General features: G+C 40.8%; 1 non-coding gene across 1 annotated transcript; it reads left to right on the forward strand.

Moving 5' to 3' along the window:
• The first annotated feature begins 20,206 nt into the window (after window positions 1-20,206).
• On the forward strand, window positions 20,207-20,311 carry LOC139186698 (U6 spliceosomal RNA). Its single transcript, XR_011570370.1, has one exon. It is a non-coding gene; the product is annotated as a U6 spliceosomal RNA (small nuclear RNA).
• The last annotated feature ends 412 nt before the right edge of the window (window positions 20,312-20,723 follow it).

Below are 20,723 nucleotides of genomic sequence, written 5' to 3' on the forward strand. Positions count from 1 at the left end.
CAGTTTGGGTGGATTTAGTCTCTCTGAAACTTCTTCCTCATTTGAATAAAAAGGATTATAATCCATCTCAAAGCTCACTGTGAATATGAGAAGGGCTAGTTTATAAAACAGAGAAGGCAATGGCAACCCACTCCAGTACTCTTGCCTGGAAAATCCCATGGACGGAGGAGCCTGGTGGGCTGCAGTCCATGGGGTCACTAAGAGTTGAACATGACTGAGCGACTTCACTTTCACTTTTCACTCTCATGCATTGGAGGAGGAAGTGGCAACCCACTCCAGTGTTCTTGCCTGGAGGATCCCAGGGACGGGGGAGCCTGGTGGGCTGCCGTCTATGGGGTCGCACAGAGTCGGACATGACTGAAGCGACTTAGCAGCATTTTATAAAAATTACCTAGCACACGGGGGGCTCTGGGGAGGGGACTTGGTGATACTTATTCCCTTATCTGAATGTCCCCCTGATACTTGGTATCACTGAGCCAAGGTCAGTGCTGACCAGAAGGAGCCATGTAAGAGGGCCCTTAAGATCACAGGCTCTGAAAATCAACTGTTTTTCCAGGTGAATACTAGCTCTGTTCCTTATAGCTGTGAGACTTTGGGTAAGTTATTTTGCCTCTCTGAGCATCTGTTTCTACATCTAAAAGATGGAGATAATAATAGTACTTACCTTGAAGGGATTTTGTGAACACAGAGTTTAGAATAATGTCTGGACTTATAACTGTTCAATTAGTGTAACTCTTATGTCATGTGTATAAATCTCTACTTGAAATCTAAACTCATGCCAAGAACTAACATTTTTCTCTCTCTAGCCTGCCATCAGTGCTTTCTCATTTTGCTTGACTCCCTAAGGCATACTCTGGGATTTGGGCTGAGGAGGTTTGCTCTCCTTTGCTTCATGCCACCCACCACCCCATCCTCCTAGACTTCAGAGAGCTTGGAGCAAGCCCAGCGGGGTGTAGTGTGGTGGCCCTGGGGCAAGCCCCGTAGCTTCTCTGCAGCACAGGAAGGCTTGCATGTCTTTGGAAGTCACTTCCAGCCACATACTCTGCTCCCTATTCAAAGAACTGCACGGCTCAGGTTGAGGGTCATGTGGATGGAGTTCAAGAGATTTTTAACTCAATGATCCTAAAACTAAAAAAACCCTCCTTCCATTTTTTTCTATGTGTGAGTGTGTATATGTGTGTTCTTTTTTTTTTTTTTTTTAAGGTGAATGGGTGCACAAGGAGACATAAAAATTTATTAAGTAAGAGGCAGAAATGCTTGCAAACTTTATTGCTCCTTCCAGGCCTGCAAACAATTCCCCTCAATCCTTCTTTCCAAAGCAATAAAACATAGAAGGCAGTGAGCCCTGGGACCTCAGGGTGAGGGTGGGTCTATTCCCAGCCTCAGGCTGAAACCCAGCTTGAAGTTATGGCAGGCCCCTCTCTGGTTCATCCTGCACAGGAGGGGAGTTTAGGGGAAACCCACAGAGCTAAAACTGCTGGGAGCCCAGAAACCCTGAACCCCAACTTGTATGTGAAAACTAGAGAAGGGGCGATCTCAGGGGGGCCGGGGGCAGTGCAGGGACCTAGGAGGAGCCAACAGAGACTCTGCAGCCAGTCTTCTGTCATCAAGAAGGTAAATAACTCCAGGGGTGACATTAAGGGTCATGACTCAGAATGCTGGGTTCTGCTATAGGATCTGTCACTTATCATGCAAGTGCCTCTGAGCAAGTGACATAACCTCCTTCAGCCTCAGTCTCCTCATCTGTTATGAGGATTATGAAATATTTAATATCTGGATGAAGGCATAAGACAGTCAATGCAAAGCAACTTATCACCATGATAAGACTATGCGTGCGTGTGTGCTAAATCCTTTCAGTTGTGTCCGACTCTTTGCAACCCTGTGGACCATAGCCAGCCAGGCTCCTCTGTCCATCGGATTCTCCAGGCAAGAATCCTGGAGTGCATTGCCATGCCCTCTTCCAGGGGATCTTCCAGACCCAGAGATCAAACACAGGTCTCTGACATCTCCTGCATTAGCAAGCGGGTTCTTTACCACTAGCGAGCACCATCTGGGAAGCCCATGATGAGACTATAAACATCATGTTAAATCATTACTTAAAAGGTGGGTTGAACACACGCATCCTGAAGGATTTGGAGGATGAAGCTATATGTGGTTAATAATAATCTGAGAGCCCAGAGGAAGCCCCCATGGATATGGGCAGACATAAGCTGTGCCAGGATGATAGGCTAGCAGGGTCTCCAGGAGTTTGTATCTGAAGGGTCCACCTGCCATGGCGCTGGTTTTCTTCTCTGGCTGCTTCCAGAACCACGATGTCATGACATTGCCCAGTGAACCCTGGGAGTCCAGTGGCAGGCCAAGCCATACATGATGCACTTTAGCATGGAGGAATGTCAAGACCCACACCTGGGTCCAAAAGCATACCTGCGCAATGAGCAACCAGGACCTGCGGCTGAAGTGCAATTCCAGAGTCAGAGTCAGGGTTCCTGGCTGGCAGTGGTTTCTTGTGTGATCCTTGACTGGACTGTGTTTCTTATCTCCCATCAGCTAACTTTTCATCTGTGAGGCAGGTTAATAAAACCACATTTCCTTTCACATATTCAGTTCAGTTCAGTTCAGTCACTCATACATGTCCGACTCTTTGCGACTCCATGAATCGCAGCACGCCAGGCCTCCCCGTCCATCACCAACTCCCAGAGTTCACTCAGACTCATGTCCATCGAGTCAGTGATGCCATCCAGCCATCTCATCCTCTGTCGTCCCCTTCTCCTCTTGCCCCCAATCCCTCCCAGCATCAGTCTTTTCCAATGAGCCAACTCTTCGCATGAGGTGGCCAAAATATTGGAGTTTCAGCTTTAGCATCATTCCTTCCAAAGAACACCCAGGGCTGATCTCCTTCAGAATGGACTGGTTGGATCTCCTTGCAGTCCAAGGGACTCTCAGGAGTCTTCTCCAACACCACAGTTCAAAAGCATCAATTCTTTGGCACTCAGCTTTCTTCACAGTCCAACTCTCACATCCATACATATTCAGGGGGTTCTATAATAGATCACTGATGCACTTTTTTTGGGAAAGTGACTTGGAATGGGCCCTGCTTAACTGAATGCTAAAGCAAAAACCAGAACTCAAAAATGGTATAAAATGGCTACTCATGAGCACTAAAATCAGTTAAAAATACAAAAAAGATTAAATCACTGTTTTAAGCTTAAGACCATATAATAAAGTCAGACTTGCATTTGGAAGACTCAATATTTGGAGTAAATGACAACAACAATAATAATTCTATATCAGTACTTTGTAGCTAAAATTTCTGCTAACAAAAACTGTGAAGTGGAAGAGAAAAATGGGAGAATGGCAGGGGGAAAAAAGGCAAAATCATGTTAAAACTCCTTAGTTCAAACAAGAAGAGCTAAATTTAATACAGAGTACATAAGTGGTTAAAAAGAAAAAGAAAAAAAATGAGATGCATTAAAAGCACCAAATAAAAAGCAAGAGAAATCAAGATGATTGAACAAAGAGTTTAATAGTTATATTAAGTGTGACTTTAAAATATATAAAAACAGGGATCTAATCAAGCTTATAAGCTTTTGCACAGCAAAGGAAACCATAAACAAAACAAAAACACAACCTACTGAGAGGGAGAAAATATTTGCAGGTGATGTGATCAACAAGGGCTTAATTTCCAAAACGTGCAAATAGTGCATATAATTCAGTAGCTAATAAACAGCCCAGTCAATGGGCAGAAGGCTTAAATAAACATTTCCCCAAACAAGATATACAGTTGGCCAATAAGCAAATGAAAAGATATTCAAAGTCACTAATTATTAGAGAAATGCAAATCAAAATTACAATGAGGTGTCACCTCACATCAGTCAGAATGGCCATCATTTTAAAAGTCTATAAAAATTAATGCTAGATGAAGTAGATGACCAGTCCAAGCTCAATGCATGAAACAGGGCACTCAAAGCCGGTGCACTGGGACAACCCAGAGGGATGGGATGGGGAGGCAGGTGGGAGGGGGGTTTGGGATAGGGGACACATGTACACCCATGGCTGATTCATGTCAATGTATGGCAAAAACCACCACAGTGTTGTAAAGTAATTAGCCTCCAATTAAAATAAATTAATAAAAAAAAAACCTAGGATAAAGTTCTCCATTAAAAAAAAAATGCTACAGAGGATGTGAAGAACCCTCCTCCACTGTTGGTGGGACTATAAATTTGTGTGGCCACTGTGGGAAATAATATGGAAGTTCCTTAAAAAACTAAAAATAAAGTTGCCATGTGATCCAGCATCCCACTCCTGGGCAGATATCTAGAGATAACTCCAATTGGAAAAGATACATGCACCCCAGTGTTCATAGTAGCGGCATTTATAATAGCCAAGACGTGGATGCAACCTACATGTCCATCAACAGACGAATAGATAAAGATGTGTTGTACGTATATATGCAATGTATCAACATAAATGTCCTTTGACAGATGGATGGATAAAGAAGATGTGGAATATTACTCAGCCTTAAAAGAGTACAAAATAATGCCACTTGCAGCAAAAGGGATGGACATACAGATTATCATTTTAAGTGACGTAAATCAGACAGAGAAAGACAAATATCACTTGTTATTTATACATGAAATCTAAAGAATTTTACAGATGAACTCATTTACAAAACAGAAATAGACTCACAAACACAGAAAACAAACTTATGGTTACCAAAGGGGAAGTGGGGGCTGATAAAACTCCTAGAGGAGAACATAGGCAAAACACTCTCTGACATACATCACAGCAGGATCCTCTATGACCCACCTCCCAGAATATTGGAAATAAAAGCAAAAATAAACAAATGGGATATAATTAAACTTAAAAGCTTCTGCACATCAAAGGAAACTATTAGCAAGGTGAAAAGGCAGCCTTCAGAATGGGAGATAATAATAGCAAATGAAGCAACTGACAAACAACTAATCTCAAAAATATACAAGCAACTCCTACAGCTCAACTCCAGAAAAATAAATGACCCAATCAAAAAATGGGCCAAAGAACTAAATAGACATTTCTCCAAAGAAGATGTACAGATGGCTAACAAACACATGAAAAGATGCTCAACATGACTCATTATCAGAGAAATGCAAATCAAGACCACTATGAGGTACCATTTCACACCAGTCAGAATGGCTGCGATCCAAAAGTCTACAAGCAATAAATGCTGGAGAGGGTGTGGAGAAAAGGGAACCCTCTTACACTGTTGGTGGGAATGCAAACTAGTACAGCCACTATGGAGAACAGTGTGGAGATTCCTTAAAAAACTGGAAATAGAACTGCCTTATGATCCAGCAATCCCACTGCTGGGCATACACACTGAGGAAACCAGAAGGGAAAGAGACACGTGTACCCCAGTGTTCATCGCAGCACTGTTTATAATAGCCAGGACATGGAAGCAACCTAGATGTCCATCAGCAGATGAATGGATAAGAAAGCAGTGGTACATATACACAATGGAGTATTACTCAGCCATTAAAAAGAATACATTTGAATCAGTTCTAATGAGGTGGATGAAACTGGAGCCTATTATACAGAGTGAAGTAAGCCAGAAAGAAAAACAGCAATATGGTAACAATAACCCTGTATACGAGACAGCAAAAGAGACACTGATGTATAGAACAGTCTTATGGACTCTGTTGGAGAGGGAGAGGGTGGGGAGATTTGGGAGAATGGCATTGAAACATGTATAATATCATGTATGAAACGAGTCGCCAGTCCAGGTTCAATGCACGATACTGGATGCTTGGGGCTGGTGCACTGGGACGACGCAGAGGGATGGTATGGGGAGGCAGGAGGGAGGAGGGCTCAGGATGGGGAACACGTGTATACCTGTGGCGGATTCATTTTGATATTTGGCAAAACTAATATAATTTTGTAAAGTTTAAAAACAAAATAAAATTTAAAAAAATTAAAAACAAAAAATAAAATAAAATATTTTCCAATTAAAAAAAAAGAGTTTCATATTAGCAGATACAAAACTACTACATGTAAAATAGAAAAATAAACAACAAGGAGTTACTGTATGGCACAGGGAGCTATATTTAATATCTTAGAAAAAATATATGTATATATTAATACCTTAGGAAAAATATATGTATATAAAGAAAGATTCTTAAATTTAATCACAATCTAAATTTAAGCAGACTTTTAAGAAATGAATTATGAGTTTAAAATGAAATTTAAGAAGAAGCAATAGTCACAATATCATCACCAGACAAAAGATTAACCGGGGTAGAGAAGCTCACTTACTAATGTAAAAGTTCCACCCACAAAAAGAAGAAAAGGGAAAGACAGGAGAAATAATCATCTCTTTAAAACAGTTAAGAGTAGTCATCTCTCAGTTTGTAAATTACATATGAGTTTTATTTTCTTACCCAAATTTTCTCAGTTTCCTTCAATTGTACAAAGACAAGAGTTATATTGACTTCCCTTTACTGCTCTGCTCATTCCCAAAGAAATTCACACAGCCCAAGTGTCTCCTCTTCTTGGAAGTTTCCCCTGTTGTTACAAATCCCACTCCCGTGTGGACCAGATTAGATGCCCTTCCCAGTGACGTGTTGAGCCATCTCCTGTGAGCTAAAAAGCAGGGCATGTAGATCTCTGCTTAGATAGAAATCTGCCAAGGTAGAAGTATTTGCACCATGGAAAGCAGGAAAAGCTACAAATCAGATCAAGTCCCCCTCATCTTCCACCCTACCCCCACCTTGTAGCCAGTTGTGAATCATGTATCAACACACTGTTGTTTCTGCTCCTAGAAACCTGTGCACTATTCTCTGTATGGTTTTTGTCATTCTGTACTACAATCCTTGGATGCATGCTCGTTAAGTCACTTCAGTCTTATTCAACTCTTTGTGACCCTGTGGACTGTAGCCCGCCAGGTTCCTGTCCCTGGGATTCTCCAGGCAAAAATACTAGAATGGGGTGTGATGCCCTCCTCCAGGGGATCTTCCTGACCCAGGGATCAAACCCATGTCTCCTGCATCTCCTGCATTGCAGGCATATTCTTTACTGCTGAGCCACCAGGGACGCTCATTACAATGTTTAACTTTATTTTTTTCCCATTACTAATTCGTGAGCACCTAGGAGGTAAGACCATTTATCTTGAACCCACACCACAGTACCAAACACACAGTTGATAGAAGGAGGAGAGGAGGAAGAAGGAAAGAAGGACTCATGGAAGGAAGTGGAGGAGGGAAGGAGAGAGGAAGGAAGAGAAGAAGAGGAAGGAAAAATAACTATTTTATTTCCTCCAATAGAATAAAAGTGCCCAATTATCCCTAAATATCAACTGCAGCCAATTCTTAGGAGCATGAAATTCTCCAGGCATCACCAAGAGCTTCCTCAATTCTGGTTCCTAAGAAGAAAAAGCCTTTGCAGAGGAACCACTGGAACTTCAGTCTCTGGAACTTCCAGCCAGACTAGTCAGGAAGGTAGAATGAGGCTATTATTGAAAAGACATCTCAATCCCAATCAAAATGGCAAATCCCAGTTTTGCTTAGAATATTTCCTGAGAATGAACAATGCTGAGTCTATTTCCTCATTCAGCACAGGAAAGCCACTAGAACCATAAGGCCTATCATTTCATTGAAGACCAAGTACTAAGGAAGGCCTCCATTCACTAGTGGGAAAAGTAGTGAAATCAAATGAAGTCTGTAGTCAAGGTCATAGTATTGTACCAACATCAATCTCCTAGTTTTGACCAACAGGCCATGGTTCCTTAAGATGGTAACATTACAGGAAGCTGGATGAAGGGTATATAGGAACTGTCTGCACTATTTTTGTGGCTCACAGGTACTTCTAAAATTATTTCAAAATATGGGACTTCCCTCGTGGTCCAGTGGCTAAGACTCCATGCTCCTAATGCAGGGGGCCGAGGTTCGAGCCCTAGTCAGGGAACTAGATCCCACATGCCACAGTTAAGGGCATGCTGCAGCTAAAGACCTGGTGCAGTCAAAGTAATTAACTTTTAAAAATTAAAATATAATAAAATGATTTCAAAATTAGAAAGCTTAAAAAAGAAAAAGGGGTCCATAAACATAAAGTACTTGAAAAGCTTACCTATTTGGTTCCTACCTCCCTTTCAAAACGTATCAGAATCTCTTCAAGAATCATTTTGCTATCATAGCCAATTAGGCACCTTTTGGTAGTGATTTATCTAAAGAATCTGCTCTTTATGTTAATATATCCTATTATATCATCATTGATGTGAACGCCACTTCTTCATGAATATGGGGACCCAAGCCAGGAGAAGCTCAGCGGCCAGGGAACGTGTTGAAGTTAAGCAAAACAGAAAACAGTAGCTAGCCCAACTGGTTCAGCCAGTTGTTCAGATACAAAGGAGCTACATCCACTAAGCTGCTATTTCCATTGTCCTATTCAAGTTCTTCCAGGTTGAGTGTGCCGGTCTGTGTGGTGCTGCGCAGCTACTGCCGCTTAGAAGAGAGAAGGAAATGAAAACCACTAATTATTGAGTAGCCTCTGGATCCATTCACTGATTCAACAAATATCGGTGGAATGGGGTGCCAGGCACTGGCCCAGCCCCCGAGGTTACAGACGAATGAGACAAATTTTGGCATGTGCAATCCATTGGAGAACTGGACCTAAGAGAAGTAATAAAAAGCCAATAAACACTGTAATTATAAATTTTAATAAGTTCTAGTAAGGAAGGAAATAATGTGTAGTAGTTCCTTGTAAAGGAAGGGTATTATGTAGGAGGGACAGGAGATCTCTGAGGAGGTGACATTTAATGCAGGATCACAAGGATGAGAAGAAAGTGATCATGCAAAGGACAGAAGCATCCCCAGCAAAGGATATAGCAGGAGTGGAGGCCTGAAGATGGAATAGAACTCAACACACTCAAAGAACATAAAGGAAGTCTGTGTGGCTACAGGAGTGTCAAGAATGAAGGTAGGAGACGAAGAGAGAAGCAAAGCATGATAAAGAGTTAAGATTTTAAATGCCAAGGGAAGTCATTGACACATTTGAAGCCACAGAGAGACAGGAGCAGGCTTCAGCAAAAATTTTCCTCTTCTGAGCAGAGAAAAGTTGAGCAGAGAGCAGAAGATAGGGACTGGAAAGGTAGGAGAGAGACCAGACAGTTGAATGGTTGCATGGAATTCCTTTCATCAGAGTTCAGACTCAGATGAAGGAAGCATGTTCACTACCTCCAAGTTTTCAAGTGTGGGTCCATTTGGCCAAAGGAAACTTTGGTGTCCTCACGCCTTTCTCCTACTTTGAGCTGTGAAGTCTTGAACACATTACATCACCTCTCAGAACCTTGGTGTCTTCATTTGTAAAAGCAGTTTAGCCGAATCTCCCAGAGTATCCAGTAAATGTTATACTCCTTGGTTTCTTGGAAAGGAAAATGACTCATATCTGCTGGAAATAAACCAGGTGGCTCCAGGCAGTTCCCTGGGACATGTGACAGCCAAGCTTGGGTGGAGCTTGACAGGGGTAAGGGTGGAGACTCAGAGCAGCCTGGGTGCCTGGTTATGTAGTTCAAAGTCCCTCGTCCCAGGCTGCAAACCTTTAGCTCAGGAATGTGGCTTAGGTGGGGCCTGCTAGTGATGAAAACAGCACAGAGAAAACCAGGAAGTCCTAGAAGAGAAAATACAGATGAAAATTTAAACAACTGTAGGATAGGGAAACTGATAAATTGAAAAGCAAAGGCAGAACACATAAAAGCAACGATTGACAGAATTTATGAAAAATCCCAAGATTATCCTATAAATCAAAAATAAAATCATGGGTAAATCATTTAAAAATGGGCAAAAGACGTGAACAGGAATCTCACAGAAGAGGCATAAATAGTCTATAGACTTTTGGCAAGACTTCCAACAGTACTGGTGATTAGGAAAATACAAGTCAAGACAACTGTGATCTATAATTTTGTGCGCGTGTGTTAAGTCGCTTCAGTCATGTCCGACTATGTGCAACCCCACGGACTGTAGCCTGCCAGGCCCCTCTGTCCATGGGATTCTCTAGGCAAGAATACTGGAGTGGGTTGCCATGCCCTTCTACAGGGGGATCTATAATTTTAGGCACATTCAATCAGCAAAAAATAAAAAGAAAGCTTATAATATTAAGTTTTAAAATGGATTTAGAGCTACAGGATCTCTCACACACTTCTGGTGGAGTGTAACATGATATTATCTCTTCAAAAGAGGAGTCATAGTGTCTTCTAATAATAGGTGGCGTTAGTGGTAAAGACACTGCCTGCCCATGGAAGAGACATAAGAGATGCAGGTTCAACCCCTGTGTCAAGAAATCCTCTGGACAAAGGGAGTAGCAACCCACTCCGTATTCTCACCTGGAGAACCCCTTGGACAGAGGAGCCTGGCTGGCTACAGTCCTAGGGTCACAAAGAGTCAGACATGACTGAAGCAACTTACACATGTGTTCTATGGTCCCATAATTCCACTCATGGATGTAATTATTCATGTATAATCAGGACACAAAGCAAAGAATATTCAGAGCTACATTGTTCTCAATAGCAAAAACTTAGAAACTATTCAAACATCCATCAGTGAGAAAGTGGATTCACAAAAAATGGTATATTTATACAATGGTGAGGAACAGGGAGGCCTGGCATGCTGCAGTCCACGAGGAAGCAACGAGTCAGACACAACTGAGCAACTGAACAGCGACAACAGGTAATGGAATAGGATATGGTAGTCAAAATGAATGAAGCATAATGACATGACATGCAACCATATGAATACATTTTAGTAAAATGATATGAAATGAAAAAAGTACCAAAAGACTACAAAAAAGTTCTTTAGATGACCGGAAAAGTTTTCTATGTTGGAATGGGAAATTGTTACATAATAGTTATACTGTTTTACATAAATAATTTTTTCTCCACCAAGAGTTTATTGAACTATATATGTTCAATATATAGTGAACTTCCAGATGTTCAAGCTGAATTTAGAAAAGGCAGAGGAACCAGAGATGAAATTGCCAGCATCCATTGGATCATCGAAAAAGCAAGAGAGTTCCAGAAAAACATCTACTCCTGCTTTATTGACTGTGCCAAAGCCTTTGACTGTGTGGATCACAACAAACTGTGGAAAATTCTTCAAGAGATGGGACTACCAGCCCACCTTACCTGCGTCCTGAGAAATCTGTATGCAGGTCAAGAAGCAACAGTTAGAACCAGACATGGAACAACAGACTGGTTCAAAATTGGGAAAGGAGTATGTCAAGGCTGTATATTATATGTCACCCTGCTTATTAAACTATATGCTTACTACTTTGTAAGTTTTTCATTTTTAAAATTTTTTATTGAAATACAGTTGATTTACAATATGTTAGTTTTAGGTATACAGCAAATTGATTCAGTTATACACATATATATTCTTTCTTATAGTACTTTGTGTATTTTAATATATATAATGATTTTAATTGGGCTTCCCCAGTGGCTCTTCAGTAAATAATCTGCCTGCCAATGCAAGAGATATAGGTTCAATCCCTGAGTCAGGCAGATCCACTGGAGAAGGAAATGGCAACCCGCTCGATTATTCTTGCCTGAGAAATCTCATGGACAGATGACCCTGGTGGGCTACAGTCCATGGGTTGCAAAAGAGTCAGACATGACTTAGCGACTAACCAAAAACAAGAACTATTTAATACACTACAATGATATAATAATTTATATTATAATATATAGCAATTATAATTATATTATTATAATATAACAGCTTATATTATAATAATATAACAATTATACTTATATTATAATAATATAATAATTTATATAATTATAAATTAATAATAATTGTCTTTAAAAGGATTGCATACACTTCCTATGAAATTTAAAATCACAACATTTAAAAATCTACCTTTAAAAATTACAACTCTAGCTTTATTTAATAAAACAGTAAAAATATTCAGGACAATGGAGCCTTCAGAATACAGGAGGCATGCAGTGGATTAGGAGAGGGGAGACAGCCTTAATCATGCGTAGATTTTTTGTCAAAGGATAAACTGAATTTGGGGAAGCAATCATGGATGTTTATTGTACAACAAAAAACAACAAAGAAAGCAAGTAAATGAAATCTGGCTGAGATGGTTAGTTTTATATGTCCACTTGGCTAGGCAACAGGGTGTCCAGATATTCAGTTAAACATTATTTCTGGTGACGGTGTTTCAGAGTAAGATTAATATTTGAATCCACAGATTGAGTAGAGCAGACGGCCCTCCGCCCTGAGGGTGAGCCTCATCCAATCCATTGAAGGCCTGCATAGAACAAAAGGCTGGAAAAGGGGACTTCCCTGGTGGTCCACTGGTTCAGAATCCACCTGCCAATGCAGGGGACACGGGTTTGATTCCTGGTCCGGGGAGATTCCACGTGCTGCAGGGCAACTACACTCATAGCCCAGAAGTACTGAGCCCAAGGTCTAGAGCTGCAACTGCTGAGCTTCTGTGCTGCAGCGATAGAAGCCCATGAACATAGAACCCCTGCTCCATGACAAGAGAAGCCACCACAAAGAGACGCCTGTGCACCGCAACCAGAGAGCCGTGCCCACTGAGTGTAACTAAAGAAAATCCATACACAGCAGCAAAGATCCAGCACAGCCAAGAACAAATAAATAAAATTCATTCTTGCTTTCTTTAAAAAAAAGGCTGAAGGAAAAAGTTTCTCTCTGCTTTACTGTCTTTGATCTCAGATATCAGTCTCTTCAGCCTTGAGACTCAGCTCTCCTGGGTCTCCAACTTGCCAGCTGCAAATCCTGGGACTTCTCAGCTTCCAAGACAGGGTGAACCAATTCCTTATAATAAATCTCTTTACATAGAGGAGATATAGATACACAGATAGTAATATATCCTCTACTGGTTCTGTTTCTCTGGAGAATCCAGTCTAATACAGAGGCCATATCAGATCAGATCAGATCAGTCCCTCAGTTGTGTCTGACTCTGCAACCCCATGAATCGCAGCATGCCGGGCCTCCCTGTCCATCACCAACTCCAGGAGTTCACTCAGACTCATGTCCGTCGAGTCAGTGATGCCATCCAGCCATCTCATCCCCTGTCGTCCCCTTCTCCTCTTGCCCCCAATCCCTCCCAGCATCAGAGTCTTTTCCAATGAGTCAACTCTTCGCATGAGGTGGCCAAAGTACTGGAGTTTCACTTTAGCATCAGTCCTTCCAAAGAAATCCCAGGGCTGATCTCCTTCAGAATGGACTGGTTGGATCTCCTTGCAGTCCAAGGGACTCTCAAGAGTCTTCTCCAACACCACAGTTCAAAAGCATCAATTCTTCAGCCATATAGGAACAATAAAACAATGTGTCAGAACCAAGGATTACAATTAATTTATTCTGTGCAGCTGAGTGAAATCTGAAAGGTAAAAAAGAAAAAAGTTATGCTTTTCTATGAGAAACAAAGCAGAATGAAAATTTTAAAACAAATGACAAACTTGAACAAAAGATTTTCATGTTTGTATAACAAGAAAGCAATTTTTGATAATAATTTGAACATCTATTGAAGAACTCCAAACAGAAGAAGGAAAACAAACTCTTCAACGGACGGAATGTGTAAGCCATCTGATCAGGTGTTTTTAAAATAAAATGTAAAAGGTGAAGACAAATGTTAAACCTTACGTGGAAACAAAAGTGGCTTTTCCACCTATGTCTGAATACTTGGAGCCAGTTCTCCTACTATCATGAAAGTTTTCAAATATAAAAATGCAAAGAGTAGTATGTTTACACTGAGAGGGCAAGAAGTAATGACACACTCATAGCATTCAGATCTTGGCTTCTAAACACCAGGTTCCCCTAAAAAGAGTGAGGGCTCCTTGAGGGGAAAAAAAAAAAAAAAAGACAAGTTCTAAAGATGGTGCAGGGAAAAGAGAAGAAAGCCTCAAAGAATGATAGGGACACACAAGCTAGCTAGAAGTAGCTCTCACTAGTGATGTTTGCAACAATTTCAGCAGCAAAATTGGATTGTAACCCAGCAAATAAAATAAGAATCTATGATAGAACCACCATATGACCCAGCAATCCCACTCCTGGGCATATATCTGGAGAAAACCACAATTCCAAAAGAGATATGCACTCCACTGTTTATCGCAGCACTATTTACAGTAGCCACAACATGTAAGCAGCCTAAATGTTCATCAACAGAGGAATGGATAAAGAAGATGTGGCACATACATACAATGGAATACTACTCAACCATAACAAAGAATGAAGTTTTGCCATTTGCAGAGACATGGATGGACCTAGAGACTGTCATGTAGACTGAAGTAAGTCAGAAAGAGAAAAACAAATACCATGCATTACCATATATATGTAGAATCTAGAAAAATGGTACAGATAAATCTATCTGCAAAGCAGAAATAGAGACACATTCTTAGAGAGCAAATGCATGGGCACCAAGGAGGGGGAAAAGGGATGGAATGAATTGGGAGACTGGGATTGAGATATATACAGTAGTATTTATACAATACATGACTAAATGAGAATCTACTAGATAGCACAGGGAACTCTACTCAATGCTCTGTGGTTACCTAACTAGGGAAGAAACCCAAAAAAAGAGGGCATATATGTATATGTAGTCTATGGGGTCGCACAGAGTCGGACACGACTGAAGCAACTTAGCAGCAGCAGCAGCAGCAGAGATGATTCTCTTTGCTGTACAGCAGTAAATAACACGACATCATAAAACAAGTATACGCCAATAAAAAATGTTTTAAAAGAATCCATCTGTAACAATATAAATATATGAATGCATATATATATACATTCATACATATATATACATTCATCCATATCTAGGAGAGATGAGAAAGCTATTCCTTACAGAAGATCACCAACTAGTAATGTAAACCTAATGATGAAAGTGAAAATCGCTCAATCGTGTCCGACTCTTTGCAACCCATGAACTATACAGTCCATGCAATTCTCCAGGCCAGAATACTGGAGTGGGTAACCTTTCTCTTCACCAGGGGATCTTCCCAACCCAGGGATCAAATCCAGGTCTCCAACATTGCAGGTGGATTCTTTACCAGCTGAGCCACAAGGGAAGCCCAAGAATACTGGAGTGGGTAGCCTATCCCTCCTCTAGGGAATCTTTCCTACCCAGGAATCAAACCCGGGTCTCCTGCATTGCAGGTGGATTCTTTACCAACTGACCTATCAGGGAAGCCCAAACCTAATAATAGAAAGTAGAAATCATCAAAGGATGCCAGGTGGTGGTGGTGGTTTAGTCGCTAAGCCATGTCTGACTCTTGCGACCACATAGACTGAAGCCTGCCAGGTTCCTCTGTCCACAGGACTTTCCGGGCAAAAATACTGGAGAGGGTTGCCATTTCATTCTCCATCTTCCTGACCCAGGGATCAAACCCAGGTCTCTTGAACTGCAGGTGAATTCTTTACTGACTGAGCCATCAGAGAAGCCCCAGTGTATGCTAAAGCTAGAGGCTGAATGTTTGCTATGAAACAGTATTTGCATAGTCTCAAAATATGTACCTACAAAGAGAGTATAAATGGAAAACCAGGAGCTTTATTGTGGAGAAACCTGGCAGACATTCCTTGAACTAAATGATCAAAGTTAATATCTCTAAAAATCAACAAATGAACATCACGTGCAGCCTGATATGCTGTCCCAAGGAGGACACAATATTAATTCTTTAGTTTTTTTCTGCTAAAAATGCATAACCTGAGTCAAATCATGAAGAAATATCAGAGAAACTCAACTTGACAGGCATTCTGCAAAATAACTGACTTGGGCTCTTGATAAATATCAAGATCAAAAGCCATCAAGAAAAGCAAAGAAATTGTTCCAGATTAAACACAACTAAAGAAACATGACAACTAATACAGTTCTGTGTTGCAGGATTAAATCCTGGACTGGGAAAAACTAAAAAGCATATTATTAGACTATTGATTAAATATGAATGGAGGTTATGGATTAGCTTATAGCATTGTATCGATATTAAATTTCTGATTTTGATAGTTACACAATGGTTTTCTATGAGAATGTCTTTTTCTTATGAAATACACAGTGAATTATTTAGTAAATAGTGTCTCCAAACTAACCCTTATCTGAATTAGGGAGGGGGAAGGAAATTCATATACAGAAATACAAGTATGTGTATGTGTGTAGAAAGAGAGAGATACATGGATAATGCTCACATGCACACATTTATGAAACAAATGTGAAGAATGGCAGCAATTGATGAATCTGTATAAAATGTAAACAGGGGTTTTTTATACTAGTATCACAAAATTTAAAAATTACTTTATACTATGTACATGTTCATACATACAAATTCCCAAAGTAAGCGAAAATTCAAGAAAGTATGTACTCAAATACACCGCTCGTGGGGACATGTAAGTTGGTATTACTTTTCTGAATGTTGACAGTTTGGCAATATATATCTGAACCCTGTATTTTTGCATAAAATTTTGACCCCACAATATAAAAGTATGAACATAGGTGCAATCAATTCAGAGCTACAGTTACCATTATACAGGAAATGGCTAAAACCTAAATGGCTAATAATAGGAAAAAAAACTGAACAAAATATAAAGCATCCACCCAATGAAATAAAGATACTGGTGCAGAAGACTATGGAAGTTTTCCTGTACTATATTAAGTGAAAAAAAGCTAGGAACTACACTAACAACAACAAAGAACATGCAATTTAGCCAATTTTTTCAAAACAAAATTATATGTTATGATAGATGACATTCTTGGCCCCACTTCTTGACTATTTTCTGATTCTACACCCATGGCCCCCAGACCTTGGATTCAGTCATGCGAGTTGCTGGGACCCATAAAAAGGGGTGAAAACAATGTGTGTGAGCCAATTTTATCCTAAGTCATCAGAGCCCTTGTACAGTCCCACTTGTTCTATCAGGTTTCTGCCCACCTCCATGAGAAGAATGTAACTGAGCTGACATTTGTTCTCAGGAGCAGAATGAGAGCCACGTGGGGCAGAGCAGAGCCACCCAACCAAATTCAGCCTAGGTCAGCTGACACCCGCTGCTCAGATTCATCAGTAATTGCTGTGTTAAGGTCTGAGATTTGAGGTGGCACATTTTTCTGCAAATAATTAGTTGACATATATCTGAAACAATACCTAAAAATTAGGATTGCATTGTTAAAGATATTCATTATTTTCTTCTAATTTATTTTCTGAATAAAGTGTACGTGTATTAGTCTGATAATAAGTCAAAAATGAGTTACAATAAATAGAGAAGCAGGGGCTTCCCTGGTGGTCCAGTGGTTAAGAATCCGCCTTCCAATGAAGGGGACACAGATTCAATCCCTGGTCCAGGAATATCCCACGTGCTACAGGGGACTGAGCCAGTGTACCACAGGTACTGAGCCTGTGCTCCACAGCAAGAGAGTAGCCCCTGCTCACCACAACCAGAAAAAGCCCATGCACTGCAATGAAGACTCAGCACAGCCAAAAATATATAAATGAATTGAAAATAAAAATAAATAATCTAAAACAATAGAAAAACAGAAAAACAAAGAGAAGATAATGAACTCAAATTCAGGATCTCAAAGGATTCCTGGAAAAATGTTCTACTACTCAAATTAATACATAGCTTGCACTCACTGAATGCCCACTGTAACCCAGATATTTTAATGTGTCCCCCTACCCCTCTCCTTTCTTTGGCTACCATCTTTACTATTTTCAAAGTAATAAAGTGAGACAGGATTCTTTTCATTTTACAGTTGAGGAAACTGAAGTCTGAATAAGTTATGTACCACACCTAAACTTACTGAGTTACAAATGATCAGAGCTGAGAAGTCAGCCTGATATGAAGTCACCACCCTTAATTAATGCTAGGGAACTCCCAGATCCCTGGTTCTGCCAGAATTCTGCTGCTAACCTTAGGAATTTTATTTTGAGTTCCATGGAGTCCTGAAGGTCTGCCATTGCTCTTTCACTGTGAAGTTACTCACACTACAGGCCCACCTCCAATGAGGTGGGGATGATGGATTAAAGAAAGCCACAAACTTCCTAGGCCAAATAAATGCTGTAGCAATGAGATTCTGGGGTTCCGGGATGTCCTGAGCTCCCCCCTGGATCTTTTGGAACATTCTTGGAATCCTCCCAGCCTGTTCTGAAAAAGTCCAAGGAGTCTCTTGGAGAGGTCCACAAGGGAACTGAGTTCCCCAGCTGACAGCGCCTGGGAAGCCCCAGTATAACAACACCTCGTCCCAAGTGCGCCATCTAGAAAGAGAATCCTCAGGCTCCAGCTGAAACCATGTGGAGAAGGCTCCAGGTAACCATGTGGTGCAAAGAAGAGCTGACCCACCAAGCCTTGCTGCTGCATGAGCAAAATAAATGATTGCTGTTGTTTTAAACCACAAAGTGTGGTTTCATTTGTTATGTAGCAATAGATAACTGGAATAGTGGATACTTTTTTTCTCAAGTGATGAAGAAAGGAAAGAAGGGATAGATGGAGCAAGGGAGAAAACAAGGAAGAAGTATTTGCCACTTTATTCTCTGGAGAAAATTTCATGAATGAATAAAATTCTCCTAGTGAGAAGAGCACCCTGACTCCTGGACCTCTACGGTCCTCCGGGGAAAGAAGGGTATAGTTTTGGCTCTGCGTTAGGCTCCCTCTGGTTTGCTTTCCTTGTCTTCAGCAAACTCAGAATGGCAAAAGAACTGAATTCCCAGTGTGATCCTACCCTTATCCAGGCAGAGAGGCAGAAGTTTTATTTCTACACTTTTTTGTGTATTTATTTATTTATCCTGTCAAAGGAATTTTCAGACTTGTCATTTTAACCGCAGGGAATTTTTCATCCATTTTGGAATTTCAATCACCATGTACTGAATGATGATGGTGATGTAGGGGCCGCCAAGCTCCTCTGAGTAGCATAAATCCCATGGCCTCTGCCTCCAGGTAAGCCAGTGCCCAGTGACCTGCTGCCACAAGCAGTCAACCAAAGGAAGCTGGACTTTGGTTACAAAGTGACATTCTTGTATAAGATGCTCATGTGAATGGTAGATTCCTTCTTCTCCTTGAATTGTGATAAAATTCTGACAAAGTAGATTCTCTTTTCAAGGTCTCTAACTTCTGGAGTGGCAAAGCGAACCTAAGAGTCCATCTGGACCAGACATCTGACTAGTCTGGGAAATAAATAAATATTCCAGGATATACCTAGAATATCCGTCATTAGCCCATCAGATGAATTTTCCAGCCTTCTACTTCTATTTTCAGCTCTTTACTATACAGAGCCATGTCCTAAAAACTGCCCTTCATAAATCTCACAAAGTTGGCTTCCTATTAGAGCTGACAGACCATAATCAGAGGTACTAGGGGGAGGTTAGAGAAGAGAAGGAAGGGAGAAACCACGGTATTTCTCTCTATGACTCTCTCTTTCAGACCAGAGACTGGAACTCTTCCATGACTCCCATTGGTGCAGGATGGCCTTAGCTCCCAGGCTCTGTTAACTCCATCTCCTGCCTTTAGACTTGTATCCCATTTCTAAGCTGTCAATGTCTTGTTCCAGATACTTAGCACCAATACTCCTGTGTCTTCCACCATGCCCTTAACTTCTTCTACTCCAGATTGGACTCTTGAAGTTCATTACCTTAAATGCTGAGATATAAGACTCTCATCATTCTACTCTTCTTAATCTCGGTGCAATCAGGCTTTCTTTCTATCCATGAGCACACGTATCCCATGGACATCCCTTAGGTCACCAGGGCTTGGACCTGAGCTCCAAGAGCAAGCACTCACTTGAAATGTCACATTTTGGTGCTTGCTTCTACTATGATCTTTCCAGTAGTCATGTCTGATGTGAAAGTTGGGCCATAAAGAAAATGATACTTTTGACCTGTGGTATTGGAGAAGACTCTTGAGAGTCCCTTGGGCTGAAAGGAGATCCAAACAGTCCATCCTAAAGGAAATCAGTCCTGAATATTCATTGGAAGGACTGATGCTGAAGTTGAAACTCCAATACTTTGGCCACCTGATGCAAAGAACTGACTCACTGGAAAAGACCCTAATGCTGGGAAAGATTGAAGGCAGGAGAAGGGGACGACAGATGAAGAGATGTTTGGAAGGCATCACCGACTCTGTGGACATGAGTTTGAGCAAGCCCCTGGGAGTTGGTGATGGACAGGGAAGCCTGGTGTGCTGTAGTCCATGGGGTAGCAAAAAGTCAGATACGACTGAGTGACTGAACTGAACTTAATGCTTGCTTCAGCAGCCCGTATACTAAAATTGGAACTATACAGAGAAAGTTAGTATGAGCCCTGCACAAGGATGACACATAAATTCATGAAGTGTTCCATATTTTTAGAGTCTAAAAAAGAGTGGCTATATGTATGTGCACAACTGATTTATTTTCTTGTATATCTGAAATTAACACAACATTGTAAATCAATTATATTCCAATAAAAAATGTTTTTAAGTGTCCCACTTTAGAGTGAAAGTCTCTCATGGGTAAGCAACTCCAGGACAATTTACACAAGTCCTTGAAGGTTGCAGACTGTGCTGCATATGTGTCTTTATCATCATTACCCTGTTTTCTCCAAGAATTTAGCATCTGAGACAGAAAGGCATGGGAGGAGAATCCTGGTCCCATCTACTTCTCTCACTTCCATCCGTGCACCAGCCCACCCTTCACTGATTCCAATGAGCTTATGGATTAAGTGTAAAGATTCAGGAATCTGGAAAACCAAGAATTAATTATTTATTAATTAATACAAT

This window comes from Bos indicus, chromosome 13 (genome assembly GCF_029378745.1).
Source record: "Bos indicus isolate NIAB-ARS_2022 breed Sahiwal x Tharparkar chromosome 13, NIAB-ARS_B.indTharparkar_mat_pri_1.0, whole genome shotgun sequence".
In the NCBI taxonomy this organism is placed as follows: Eukaryota; Metazoa; Chordata; class Mammalia; order Artiodactyla; family Bovidae; genus Bos; species Bos indicus.